Raw genomic sequence first — 13,596 nt, forward strand, 5'->3', positions numbered from 1 at the left:
AACACATACAATTTACTTTAAGAGAGACAGAGAGAAAGAGAAATTAATTTTTAAGAAATTTTTTCATAAACATGTACATTTCTCGTGCATCTTAGCAAATAGCTCAAACATCCGACGATTAATTACCGAAACAAATAGTTGATTCATCGCGATTCAGGAAATTCCAAGCAACAATCGCAATCCACTCATCATCCGATTCCCATAAATTCATCTGCTGTGAATGGTGGCTATTGGTTTTGCGTTTGCAGAGAGTTAGGCGCATAATGACGGGACATACGCAACGACAGAAGGGACGAAATGTAGCGAAGCTAATCCGCGAAGGGGGACGTGAGGCCCGCGGGTGTCCCTGCGGCACACGAGAAGGGGTGGGCAGGGGGAGCTACCGCGGGGGTTGCTCGCAGATTCCACTCTCGCGCGCCAGCATACGCGTCTCTCTCGCCCCCTCTTTTCTTGCTATCCTATCCTTCTCACCCTCTACAAAATAGGGCCGGCATGTGGTCCTAGAGTATATTTGCGGTGTTCAACCAGCCGGGCGAAATATTATGCCAGTGTTTTATTGTGCGATCATCCCGATGCGGTGGCGCCCCACTGCGTGCGAGGGCGAAGGGATTGCGGCTTCGAGTGTTGCGCGGAGTGTGTTTACACGTTGGCACACGCCATCGGATTTGTTACACGCTCGTTATACGCTGTGCGTGGGTGTTTATCGAAGCCGATATATTCAATAATATTTGAAGTGAAGAGCGAGTAATTACGAATGGAGAACAATATTTTTTATCAAGTCTTCTTCCCAATTTATTGTAAAAAAGGTTATCGTGATTTACTCCAAGTTTTATTTAAATATTTGAATTATACATGATGTATACATGTGTTAAATGAATCGAAAAATTTATATGTATGTGAATGGTTTTATATAGAATAACTCCATATCAATTAAAGATTCTGTAAATGAAAAGGATAGATGGAAAATTGTAGAAAGCGATCCAAATGAATATAATAATATCTATTTGAATCAGAAATATATATTCACATAAAAATATTTTTTATACCGAACTACCGAATTATAAAAAGTTAATGCTAAATAATATATTCGATTTGAATGTTAATTAAAATTTTATTTTTGAAATACATTTAGTACATTTAATTTTACAATCAGGAATATAAATATTTTCAAATATATGTTTCTTGAGATTTAGAGATTTCAAATAATCAATTGAAATAATTATTTCTCTTATTGTATAAACTGAAAAATATTTGAATATTATTTTTATCAATTAATGCTTATCGACTTTTAGATTTTTTCTTTGATTTATATTTTAACGTTTGTTCGTTTTATTAAAAACTGTTGGTTATTTTAATAAATTAAAATTATATAAATATTGATACTTCTCTGAAATGTTTACTTATTTTTTTAATTATTTTTCTTATTATATAACCATTTAAAATAATATGTAAAATAATCAATTTAAAATTCGAAAATTTTAATCATTCTTTCAAACAAGTATCTCCTTTTTTATGATTCCTAAAATTATCATATTAATAAATTTAATCATTATATTTCAAACAAATATGTGTATATATATTTATTATCATTATTATATTATTTTATTTAAAATTAATGTGATTAATCATAAATAATTAATTTCAATAGTCTGTTATTAAAATGTGTCCAGTAGATATTGTTTGAGATATTTTATAGCCCAACAGACATTTGCTAAACAATATATATTTAGACAGTTTAAACTTATACGTATATAGTAGAGAACGTTAACTGCACGGGCAATAATCTGAGGAATAATTTTATGAGTTGATACATCGTTGAAGGTATATACACGCATAATGCGGTTAATGAAAGCTAAACCAGATAGGGGCGTATATCTCGCACTTAGAGACGAATGAAGACACGGGGTTCAGCAGTGCTGCGCGCGAACAATGCGTGTCGGATAGCCGGGTGTTTAGATTCCACGCGTATATGACACTGCGCGCTCATTAGAGCGCGGCGCTAATTGCATAATTGCTGTCGGCAATTATGAGCAAAGCGATGCCGCATAACGGAGGGGCTCGGTGGCGGCGGCAATGGCGGTGACGTCAACATCCAATAATTCGGCACGCGACGACAATCGCGCGCTTGCACCGCCGCGCCATTGCGCAAATATCAGGAATCGCAATTAAAAGCGATAATTTTGTAATTAGCTTCCCCTCCTTTCCTCCTCCCTTCATTTTTTCCGCTTATCGCGCTTCTGTTTCAATCCGAAATGCTCTCGATGTCGCAGATTCTCCACGCGTGATTTTCAGGTATGCTTGAATTTAATGGAATTATTTCATAAATATTTGCGTCCAATATTAATATCAAGTAAAACAAATATATATTTTACATTTTTCTCGAAAAGTATATTACTTTGCGATAATGCTCGTTCATACGTCTGCAATAGTTAAAGAAAAGTTATATAATATTGCTAGTATAATTGGTAATAATAAAGAAAAAATTTTGCAGCAATAAAAAATCGAGATTTTTAATCATTATTTTTATAACGAATAAACAGTAAGTAAGAATTATAAAAAAAAATTATAGTATTATAAAATTATAGTATTTCGGCTTTTAATTATCTATTTCGCAAACAAAAAATAAATAATAAAATAATAAAGAAAAAATAAATCCGCAAATAATATATCCGCAAAAATTAATTTCAGTCTTGAAGAGTGAAACGTTAATCATGTTATAACACGCAGTTGTCTTCTTCGCTTCTTGCTCGAGAAGAGAAACAATGGATGATCGTATCAATGTAACATAGTATGCATCATTGCGCATCGCGTGCAGCGATGGCGGCTGTCAAGAGCGACGAGCGCGAGAAATTCGTGGAGCTGCCACAATTGACGTCGCGTACGTCGGAAAAACTCGCGATTAAACGAAGATTTCATTAGGGACAATATATTGCGGTGGCATCGACGGCACTCGTTGACCGTCGAGCGGGCGCGGGTCCCGGTTTCTTTATTGGCCGGTCTCGGGGAATAAATTGGAGGGAATTAATTAAGCGGCACAAATTGGATGCAGCGCGTTAGCCCTTATTCGTGGATGACACAATTTAATAAGCATCTTCTAACGTAAACTGAGAGCCATAGGGAGAAAGAGAGATGAACAGCTCTTCGAATAAGCAAGAGTATGCGGGGCGAAGATGTTGTGAAAGATGACGAATCTGATGTCATCATGATTGAGTCAGTTTTCTGTTTGCGGTAGCATTAATACACATTCAATAAGATTGAATAAAACAATTATAAAGTGAACATCAATTTTTTTAATAATTTCTATATTGTAATATTTAATATGTACATGTATAAAAGAATATAAGAATATATTAATATACATATATTCTTTACATATAAAAAGTATAGTTTATAAAGTTTAATTATAATATTAATTCATATTATGGTTCGCGCGATTTTTTTATGTAAAATTTGTTCAGTATCTCTAGACTAACAATAGGAAAGACGCGCTGTTTTAAAGTTGCGTGTAATTCCTCTCGCGTATTTCTCTTTCTCTATCCATCTATCATTTTCGTTCGCATCGCTACCATCAGCGAATCGCCTTTGACGAGAGGAACGTTAACGCCCATACAACGGAGCAACAATGCGCCGATTGTCACGGGTCAAGAGAGAAGAGCGTGGTCTAGAATGTAATATTGTGTCGTCCACAATATATATGATTGTACATTGGCTCCTTCGATAATATTATATGGACGGTCGCGGGGTTAACGGGCCGCATTGTTGTCTCGTCGAAAAGAAATCGAGGACAAAACGAACTGTGGGTAAATACGTCGCAAGCCGCCTCTCGGCGAGAGCAATTAAAAGCGCGCGATATACACGGTGTTCCAGACTGATAGTCGATAAATACACATATCGGGAAAAGTGTCCCTTTACAATCACTTGTACACAATTAAAAACCATGTAAATTAATTAATTAATAATAAATAACGGATAAAAATTCTGAAACACAACGAAGTTCTACTTGACGTATATATCGCTCTGTAAAAGAATATTCTGCAAATTTTGCCCGCTCGAAAGCGGCGAAAAATTGCTCATAAAACGGCATCGGCTCCGAATCATCCGTTGGAGAATCCGCGATACCGAGACATTCGGGACATCCTGTGTAGAGAGCGGCCCGGTTCTCAACACACGGCGGGATCGCTCTCGCATCGAGCATCGGTGTAATGTACTTTGGTTAAGCGCATCGGAGCATGCTCGTCGCCGAGTTAACGCATTTAATGGAGGTTAACTTTGCATATGGTATTGCTCCCCCGTGCCGTAACCCCTTTACTGGCGACGGTATCGAGCGCGCGCGCGCGACGCCGGCGTCCAAACTAACCGGGAATTATGCCGCGATACAAAGCGGATAATTACGAGGCGGCCTGATCGATCTTACATCTGCCTTTCCCTTTCCCTCCCTCTCCTCTTTCTCCCTTTCCGACGGTCTCCTCACTCCACGCACGTAATAATGTAAAACTATTTGCGCCACTGTACGTAAACTTTCGTAAGTGCGCTCCGAGCTTGCTCCTCTCCTTCCTCTCCCTCTCTTCCTCCACAAAGATAGCTCCTACGGTATATCATTTTGCGAACATCGCGGCAGACATGCTCCTCCTCGCCAAGAGACGTGCATACTTAACGTCGAAAAACACCGCGCGATGCTTTTCGAGGGGTTTCGCGCTCTAGTACAAAAGATCTATTACAGTAAAATTTATTATCGCGCATTTTTTTGCCGATGATTTATCTCTTCCTCAAGAGGGATGTGGAAAATTTAAATAATCGTTTTTTTTTGTGAGACAGAAATCAATCGGATATCATATTTTCCCTCCTAAAGCTTCAAATATTATAATCACTGAAGAAAATTCAAAGAAAATGTTTGCGACCGCTTTTAAATTAAACGGATCTACGCTTGCATAAGATATAGTGTATGTGATTACAATTGAAATCGCTGGGCCGGGAAGGGTTAAGCGGATTATCAAGCGACGTGATATTATTGTACTATCAAATTGTGCGCCTTGATTTAATCCGTTCAAATAATACTGGCAATATAATACTGAGAGTCACGTTGATAAAATTATTGCTTTATCATTTATCTATTCGTAAAAGGATGAAGTTTTTAAATGGCTGAAATGAGAGTTTGTTACGTAACTTTAAAACCAAGTTAGAAGTAGTACTGGACCGGTGTAGAAGGAGAGAGCAGAGAAGCACAGAGAGGCTGGCTCTTAATAAATTTTCTATCTAAATTATACGCGATAAAATTACGTTACGCGTACATATCGACGATGTAAAATCGTTTTCGGCAAGGCCGAAGCGTGAAAGCCGCAAATATAGAATCCGGGTATCGTTATAACCCCTGTATTAAATGCATATATAAATTAATTCGACCGAATTGAATAACTAATTATAAATTAATAGCATGTAACGAGCGAACCGTACGCGGATCCCTATGCCATTTGGAACTGCGAGCGGTTATGTGATGTCAACAACAACAACAGCATTAAATAATAAATACAGCCGTTAAACAGCTATCATTAGCTCGTACATTACGCAGAGATCCGTAAAACACTCTTCTAAAAATAATTATAATCTCTATAGATATTGGAAACAAGAAAGCTAAATGTATCACAAATATCTTGCTGTAAAGAGAATGAAATTACAATTGCATATATATTTGTATGTAATTAAAATTATTTATACAAATATTTATATAATTTACATAATTGTTATAATATTAATTTGAGAAAATAATATATCGTATGTTACGTTAAAATATTTTTGAAATATTTCCTTGTATCGGATTTTCTTAAATCTTATTATTTAATGAAAAATATAAATGACGATAGAAGTAAAATACACAAAGCAGATAATAACGATCAGTTTAATTATAGAAATACAAAATTAAAAGCAAAAAAGTTTGCAAACTGATCCACTTTTAAATTACGACTACGAAGTACAACGACTTCATTATATGATGTAAGCATAAAGTCAGGAAGATTCTCATTATCGAGTAAGAAAATGGAACTTGCCACGATTGAATTTGAACTGATTATTGATTTATATCGACTTTGCTTTATACCGCCTCCCTTTCTCCTCGACCGCTGTCTAAAGACAAGTTTTAATTGAAAGTTGATTAAGATTGCGCTGTATTGTAATAAATTACAGCCTTAACTTAGCCTGTGGTCTCGAGATCGCGTAACCGAATCTCTTTATTTAAGGCAACTGTCGATTTTCTAAGTTTCACCTTTTTTAGAAATTGTACAGCAATATACTTTTATAAATCTCATAAGAAATACAAGTTAATTCTAATTAATTTTTGTCATTTATAAGAAATAAGGCACTTTCATAGAACGTATTTTTAGAGAAATGTAAGAGTTTTAACGTGAAAAATGTAAAAATATATTTAAAAAATAAATAAACAAAGTTATGTATCATTAAAAAGAAGGGAAAAGAGACATTTCAAAATATTGCTATATTTTTATGAAATAACAATCATTCATAAGGAGTCTTTATATAGGGGTGTTTAGTGACATTTAAGGATCATGAATGTATTCCGGAAGCGGAACCTTCCCACTACAAAATCACGTTCGGACATCCTTTCCCCATGCAAAAGAAAGTGCACAGATTACTCATTGCAGTCAAGATATCTATGTAATAATACATACGGAAATAATCACAGAGAATATAATATTTCATAATCATCAATTAAAAATTATTCATAATTATCACTATAAATATTGCAATTATTTTATTATAATTGATCTATTATGAGATTATCTTCATATAATTTTTCTATATTTATCATTCTAAAGAAAGAAATAAGAATAGCATTTATTTCCTTTGACTTTGTCGCGATGTAGCTCAATGTGAGAAACAACCACCAAAGTTGCAAGCAACGAAAGAGACACAGAGAGAGAAAAAAAAAGAGACGTTGAAAAGGATAGCTAATTCAAAATCGTGCTTGTACGCACAGAGAACCACTTGATCCCCCCACCTCCACCCCTGATAACATTCTTCCTCACTCACTCTCGTATCTTTCGACATACACATACAGACACACAACGCGACGCAGGTCGACTCCATTTGACTTTTCGCTTCACTCGATTCCACCGCATTGCACACGCCCTTTCCGATGTGCACACTCGAGAGAACATTCTCTCCTCTCTCCTTCTTTCATTCTTTCATCTCTCTTTCTGTCGCCCTTTTTGTGAAAAAAGGGAGAGAAGCGACCCGTGTTTACATCCTTTGCTCACGCACTCTCGTTACCTCTGTGTCGCTCACTCTCGATTTACAGAACGACCAGCGTGGTTTTCGGTTTATTTCCCGCTTATCCATTCGACATTTGATTTATTCCGTCTACCGCGCACCGCGTTCTGCGGGTGGTACGCTTCGATTATCACACTATGGACTGTCGCCCGATTGTGAAAAGAAACGCGCTGGCAGTGAAACATGATGAGATTACGTTTGGACAAATAAAATAAAGTGATAAAATGATAGTTCTAATAGTTTTCTCGATATACTCTGTAGATTAAATTCTGTTCAAATATTCCGTCCTGTTATAAAAATTGCTCTAAACTCATAAAAAAAGTATTATGATAAAAATATAAAATGATATTTATACAAATATAAGATGATATTTTTATCTGTCTTCCCGAGTCGAAATTTTGCATCTCAATTTTTTACGTTTATGAATGAGAGAATTTCAGTAGATTTAATTTACATAGGAATGGAGGTTCTATTTTCTCACTAAATAAACAGCAAAGAAACAATTTTCTATTTATTATTAGAAATTTTAAAAAAAAAGTTCGACAAAACTATAAGCTAAATAGTTTCGAAAAAAAGTGAGATTTTAGAAAATTTCGATGCTTTTAATTTATGGAAATTAAGCTCTTTTTTGTATTTTAAACAGATCATGAACAAATTTCCACTTAGAGGTTTAAAAGAGAAGTTATAAAAACAACTGTAAATTTTTTTAATAATTTTAAAAGATGATAATAATAATCTGATGATTAAAAGTATCAAAATATACTGTCAATTGAAATCAAAAATAGAGGCAAAATTTTGACTCTCAGGAAGAACGAAGATTTTATCATGTTGTGCGTTACACAAGATGAAAATGCAATTGATAATCTGGTAAAAATATGATGCCCGATTCTGTACTCGGGCAGAAATCAAGGCCGTCTTCTCGTCAGCGGAATATATTAACGTGAACGAGGGAGATAGAGAGAGAGAGAGAGAAGGGAACCGACGAAGAAGAAGCATCGACGGTGTGATTGAATTAATCTGTCAATTTGCCAATTACACGGATGAGTTTGTTTGGTGGCCGCGTGTCTCTCTCCGTTCATCGATCGCAACCAGATCGGCGGTCGGTTGCCTCTCGTACATGTTCTCCACGCGTGTGCGTGAAATCGCGACGTGCGACGCACGTGCGTGCACCGCGCCTCTACGCGCGCATGTGCACGCTGCACGCCCGCGCGTGCACTCGCGCGCTACAACCGCGTGCACAGGCTCGGTGCACAGATTCAACGAGCTGAATTGGTGCACCGTACCACCGTACCGTAGAGGAGGCGAAAGATCGTATTGATTCTCCGGTTACAGAGACCGGCGACGCACAGACAGAGAGAGAGAGAGAGATACGTACGACAAGCTTGGCTTCTTGCCTGGAGCGAGAATCCTCCTCAGCCTCTGCACGAAAAAATAAAGCTTCCACACAACCGTCCCGATTATATGTCGATGATGTGACAGCAAGATTCAGCTTTTAATCTTCCGCAATTTTTCAGATTACGATTGCAGAGTTTGATTCTATTATCTTTCGTTATGTCTGCTGGAGATTTGTACAATTATAAAACTTTAATTTCTCCCAGAAAATAAATTTAAATACATGAAATATATAATTTACGAATATATATACAATATATAACTTGTATAATTTTTCATCAAAATTCATGTTTATATTACAAAATTGATGAAATGATACAAAAAGGAAAGTTGTAAAGCATATTTTTATCTGTTGTATTTAAAAAATCTGGCATTTTCAGTTTTAACCCTAAAGCAATAATAATATATCAATAATATATATATTATCGATATTTTTCAAGAAATATTAAAATCTCTTATGCTACCATATTGCATATGCCGTCTTAAACTTCACAAATTTGAAAACAATTTCGCAACCAATGATTCTAAAAATCCTCGGTTATAAAGTTTCATAAAAATATATACATTTAATAATAGAATAGACTGACGAGTTAAAAAAAAGAAAAAAACTTAAAACTTTAAAGCACTTGTCGGAGCAGAAGATATTATCCGATTAGATTGAAGATTGATTACTTATTATGTAACATATACTATAAATTGCATATTAGAATTCGATATGCAAATTAACATTTTTCTCCCGACCTGCCTCAAATATATATCAAAAATACCAAGATGCCGCGAATCCTATTGTAGGTCGTTGCACGCAAGCACGCGGTATTATTGTATTCGCCGCGGTAAAGTTATATCAAGCCAAAGTTAGGTTTGTTCCCCGAAATGCGCGAGAAAGAGCACGGTCGGACTCGCGTGCGTCTGCGAAAGAAAGAGAGAGAAATATAGAGAGAATGAGTGAGTGAAAGAAAGAAAGAGAAAGAGAGAGAGAGAGACGAGCGGATAGACTCCTAGGCGGTGTAATATCACTCGTTGATATGGGTGCGGAGAGAAGAGGAGGGAGGAGGAGAGGCGGAGGAGGAGAGGCTGAGGCCGCGGGCTGCGAGAGGGAATAAGGGGATGCGCAGTCGAGGGTTTCGTTCCCGAGCTCGGCTCCGAGCCCCGAGGGCACCATTTCCAGCGGAACCGAGAGCGCGCGCGAACCGGGATGCGGGGATCCCCGGATCCCACTGCTATTCCAATTGCTTCCCTGTTTGATATGCGCCAATTTCGTCCAATATGTCGCGCCCCTTAGACGACACGATTCACCCAGCGAGAGAGCTTGTGGCCTCCCCTTCTCTCTCTCCTTCACCAGTACAAGGAATCCTAGAGTAAAAAAAATAAGAAGATCCACGAGATATATCCATTACGCTTTTGTGGATCTGTCGATTTAAATGAAATCCACAAAATTAAACGTGTAAGAAATTTTAAATATGTTTCTGTTCTCTCAAATTTATATAGATAATAATCTTAGCAGATATTTAAAATCTCTGTTTCGTGAATTTTTAATTACTTTTTTTTTTTACTTTTTTATCTCTCTTTGCATATCATCATACAAATTTAAAATTTATCTATATAGTTTCTTAATAAAATATCTGATTTACTAATTTTTTATTTCTCCGCTTCCATTTCGTTCCGGTGTGATTGCACCCTCACTTATGGGTGATATTTCCGGCCGGCCATACGCGAGGGAATCCCTGGCGTGCGAGATGATCGCGGGTGGTCACGTGTCGCCGAGTGACTACTGGCTCTCTTCCTCAATGATACTCGACGCGTTGTCACGTTTGAAAGGTCCATTTATATTATTTATTGCCCAGCTTTTCCGCGCGGGAAAGGTCCGAAGAAAGACATGGGCGAGAGATGTCCGGCGCGTGTTTACTTACGTGCTCGCTAACGTAAACGGATGATTGCGGGATGACCGTTATCTGATTGCGTATATATATATATATATATATATATATATATATATATATATATATATATATATAAAAGAGAAAGAAAGAGACAGAACACGCGTCTTGTTTCAGATAAATTATTAATTCCATGCAACTCTTGATGATGCATCGTATAAAACATATCTCTCATTATTTAGATCGTAGAATTTCTCTGTTTATTTGAAATATGCTTTTAAATTTTTCACAACTTACAATTATTTTCTGCTCTCTTTTTCTCTCCCTCGCTATAAAGAAACTATATTTAAAAAATTAAAATTTTTATCATATTTTTTTTACATATTTTTGCAAGAGAGAGATCTATTCTTTTTGTCTTTTAGTATGATATAAAATTTTAAGTTCGCTTTTCAATAGAGTTTCGCCGTGAAATTGTTGGAAAGAAAGAAGCCGGATAACCGTAAACAAGTAAATATATTTGCCGATACATTCGCTAATAGCTTTCGTGAATCATATATTAGATATACCATTGTCGTGCATACATTATTCAACAGGATCGAACGGTTCCTCGCCATTTCCGCGAGTTTCATTTTTACGAATCCGCGGTAGAAGGGAGGCAGGGAGAAGCATACGGAATTATATACTTGTTCGCTCAACTGTGCGGAATAACGCTCAATCATCCACTTGTTTCTCCGCGTATATACACCCGTATCCTATTGTCCGCTCTACGGATCTGGCGTCTGTCCCGGACGCATTATCGGACGTTATCAATCCCGCGAATGGGTAAAATGATAAAGTCATTAACAACGCGCACCGTAACCGTGCCATGCAACGCGGTCGAGTTGCCAAATCCGCGACGCGCTTTATAACTTTACCATATAGCGCGCGCAAACCTTGTTCCGGGTAATCTCATTTTCCTCGCGAACTTTCCCGAATTCGCGAGAGTTCGCTCGGAAGAGATGATCGTTAAACGCATTATTCCGCATTCTTCTAAAAGTGCACAATTCGTATTCTTATCTTCCTCGATATCTTTCTGGACCATTGTCAGCTCCCAATGTGTTATCAAACACTATTATATCACATTGATTACTATTATATCAAATATTGTTTGATGTAAAAGTATCTGCGGTAAAACTTTAAGGGAATTTTACAACACTTTGAAGAAGATTAATGATACCTATATCGATGATATATTAATTATATATTAATTGATATCTGATAATATTAATATGATACGAATGCTGAATGGTGTGTTAATAAATCTTGTACAAAATCACGGAGATTGCGGCGACGATACACGGAGCGATCATAGCCACCCCCAGGGGGCGCAGAATGGATCCGGTCGAGGAGCGAGCGGTAGAAGCGCGTAAGGGGATAGATGGTAAAGAGGAAGCTCGTAAAGAAAATGCGCGCGCGAGGCAACCAGAGAGGGGTGGAAGCAGTCAGTCAGGTAGAGAAGAAGCCGGGAACGTGCCGGGAATGTACATGTAGGCTCCCCGTTACTCGGCTGGACGGCCGTACAGAGAACCCGAGCTCTTCGCTCTTTCCTGCCGACCACCTCCCTCGGCCCTTATACCACGGACTACGTGTATGTGTGTGTATGTGTGTACAACTCGCCCGGGCTCGCTCCTCCTGTATTATTGCCCAACCGTAAATTTCGCCCGGAAAGCGATTTAGCGAGGAAACGGTAAGGATAAATCTTGAAAAAGTCGAAAAGCGTAAAACAGGAGCACCACAGCCGGGGGTTGCATGAGCAGCCAGGGGGGCAGAGAAGGGAAGAGCAAGAAGGTACGAAGAGAGAGGAGCCTCCTTACATTGATATATATATATATATATATATATATATATATATACTGGGTAACCCCCCCGCGATCTTCTTGCTCTCTTCTCACCTCCTAGGGCCGCTGCACCCTCCCCCCCTTACTTCTCCTTGCAGTTTCCTCTTTTCCCTCCCTTCCTCTGTCTTTATCCCCCGTTCTCGTTCCGCGCCACCGTGTGTTCCGCTTCTTCTTTCCCTCGGTAGTTTTCTGCCCCCGTGCACCTCAGGAAAGGAGGAAAAGGAGGCGTGTCCGCGCGCGCGAAAAGCGGCGTGTGTGCATTTCTTCGTGTAAACGCTCCCCCGGACGATGCTTACGTTCGTTCCTTTTCTTTCTACTCTTCTCTTCCCCTTTTCTCCGTAGAAAATTCGCTTTCATCATGAGAGTTATTCACGGTATTCGTTTACATATGTTTATCCGCGGCGACGTGGTTATCAGACTTATCAGCGCGAAAATTTCCAAAAGCAGCCGGGATTTCTTCGCGATTTTATTTCCTTGTCAATCTTTGTATATCGTATCTGTGATTAATCAAAATGATACATCTCTGTCAGACCATCTTTATTTACGGATTCTACAATCAATCGCGAAGAGTTTGGTTCTAAAACATCCCTTGTTTCATACTTCTTATAAATTTATTCATATATTATACACATTACTCTCTATAATTATCAGAAACTCATGAAATGTATCTATAATCACATATATTAATCTATTGTCATTTGAAATTCTCAGTAAATACACCGGGTCGAGAGAAATGACGGATTGAAGATTTTATTTCCTTGTCAATCTTTGTATATCGTATCTGTGTGATTAATCATAATGATACATCTCTATCAAACCATCTTTATTTACGGATTCTACAATCAATCGCGAAGAGTTTGGTTCTAAAACATCCCTTGTTTCATATTTCTTATACATTTATTCATATATTAATTATACACATTACTCTCTATAATTATCAGAAACTTATGAAATATATTTATAATCTATTGTCATTTGAAATTCTCAGTGAATACACCGGGTCGAGAGAAATGGCGGATTGAAGCGGCAGGGATTCAACGCGGGTCAGGCGGCGGAATGCCGGATTGGGCGGTAAGTGAAAATTGCGGCCACTTTGATCCTCGCGAACGAGTCCCCTGTTTTACGAATTTTTTTTCCGTCCCCGCGCGTGTGCGCGCACACGGCTTAATGCG

General features: G+C 37.7%; 1 protein-coding gene and 1 long non-coding RNA gene across 2 annotated transcripts in view; one reads left to right on the forward strand and one right to left on the reverse strand.

Annotated features, from left to right (window-relative positions):
- LOC145977045 (uncharacterized) overlaps positions 1-13,482 on the forward strand; it is a 46,514-nt gene extending 33,032 nt beyond the window's left edge. Inside the window, exon 3 of the long non-coding RNA XR_014440394.1 lies at positions 13,413-13,482. This is a non-coding gene — a long non-coding RNA (uncharacterized LOC145977045). The remainder of the gene's footprint in view (positions 1-13,412) is intronic.
- Drgx (Dorsal root ganglia homeobox) overlaps positions 1-13,596 on the reverse strand; it is a 40,556-nt gene that overhangs the window by 20,823 nt on the left and 6,137 nt on the right. The gene's annotated exons all lie outside the window — the stretch shown is intronic.

Source organism: Camponotus vicinus, unplaced genomic scaffold, assembly GCF_025532165.1.
Source record: "Camponotus vicinus isolate PSW18456_S1 unplaced genomic scaffold, iyCamVici1.0 SCAF_9, whole genome shotgun sequence".
Classification (NCBI taxonomy): Eukaryota; Metazoa; Arthropoda; class Insecta; order Hymenoptera; family Formicidae; genus Camponotus; species Camponotus vicinus.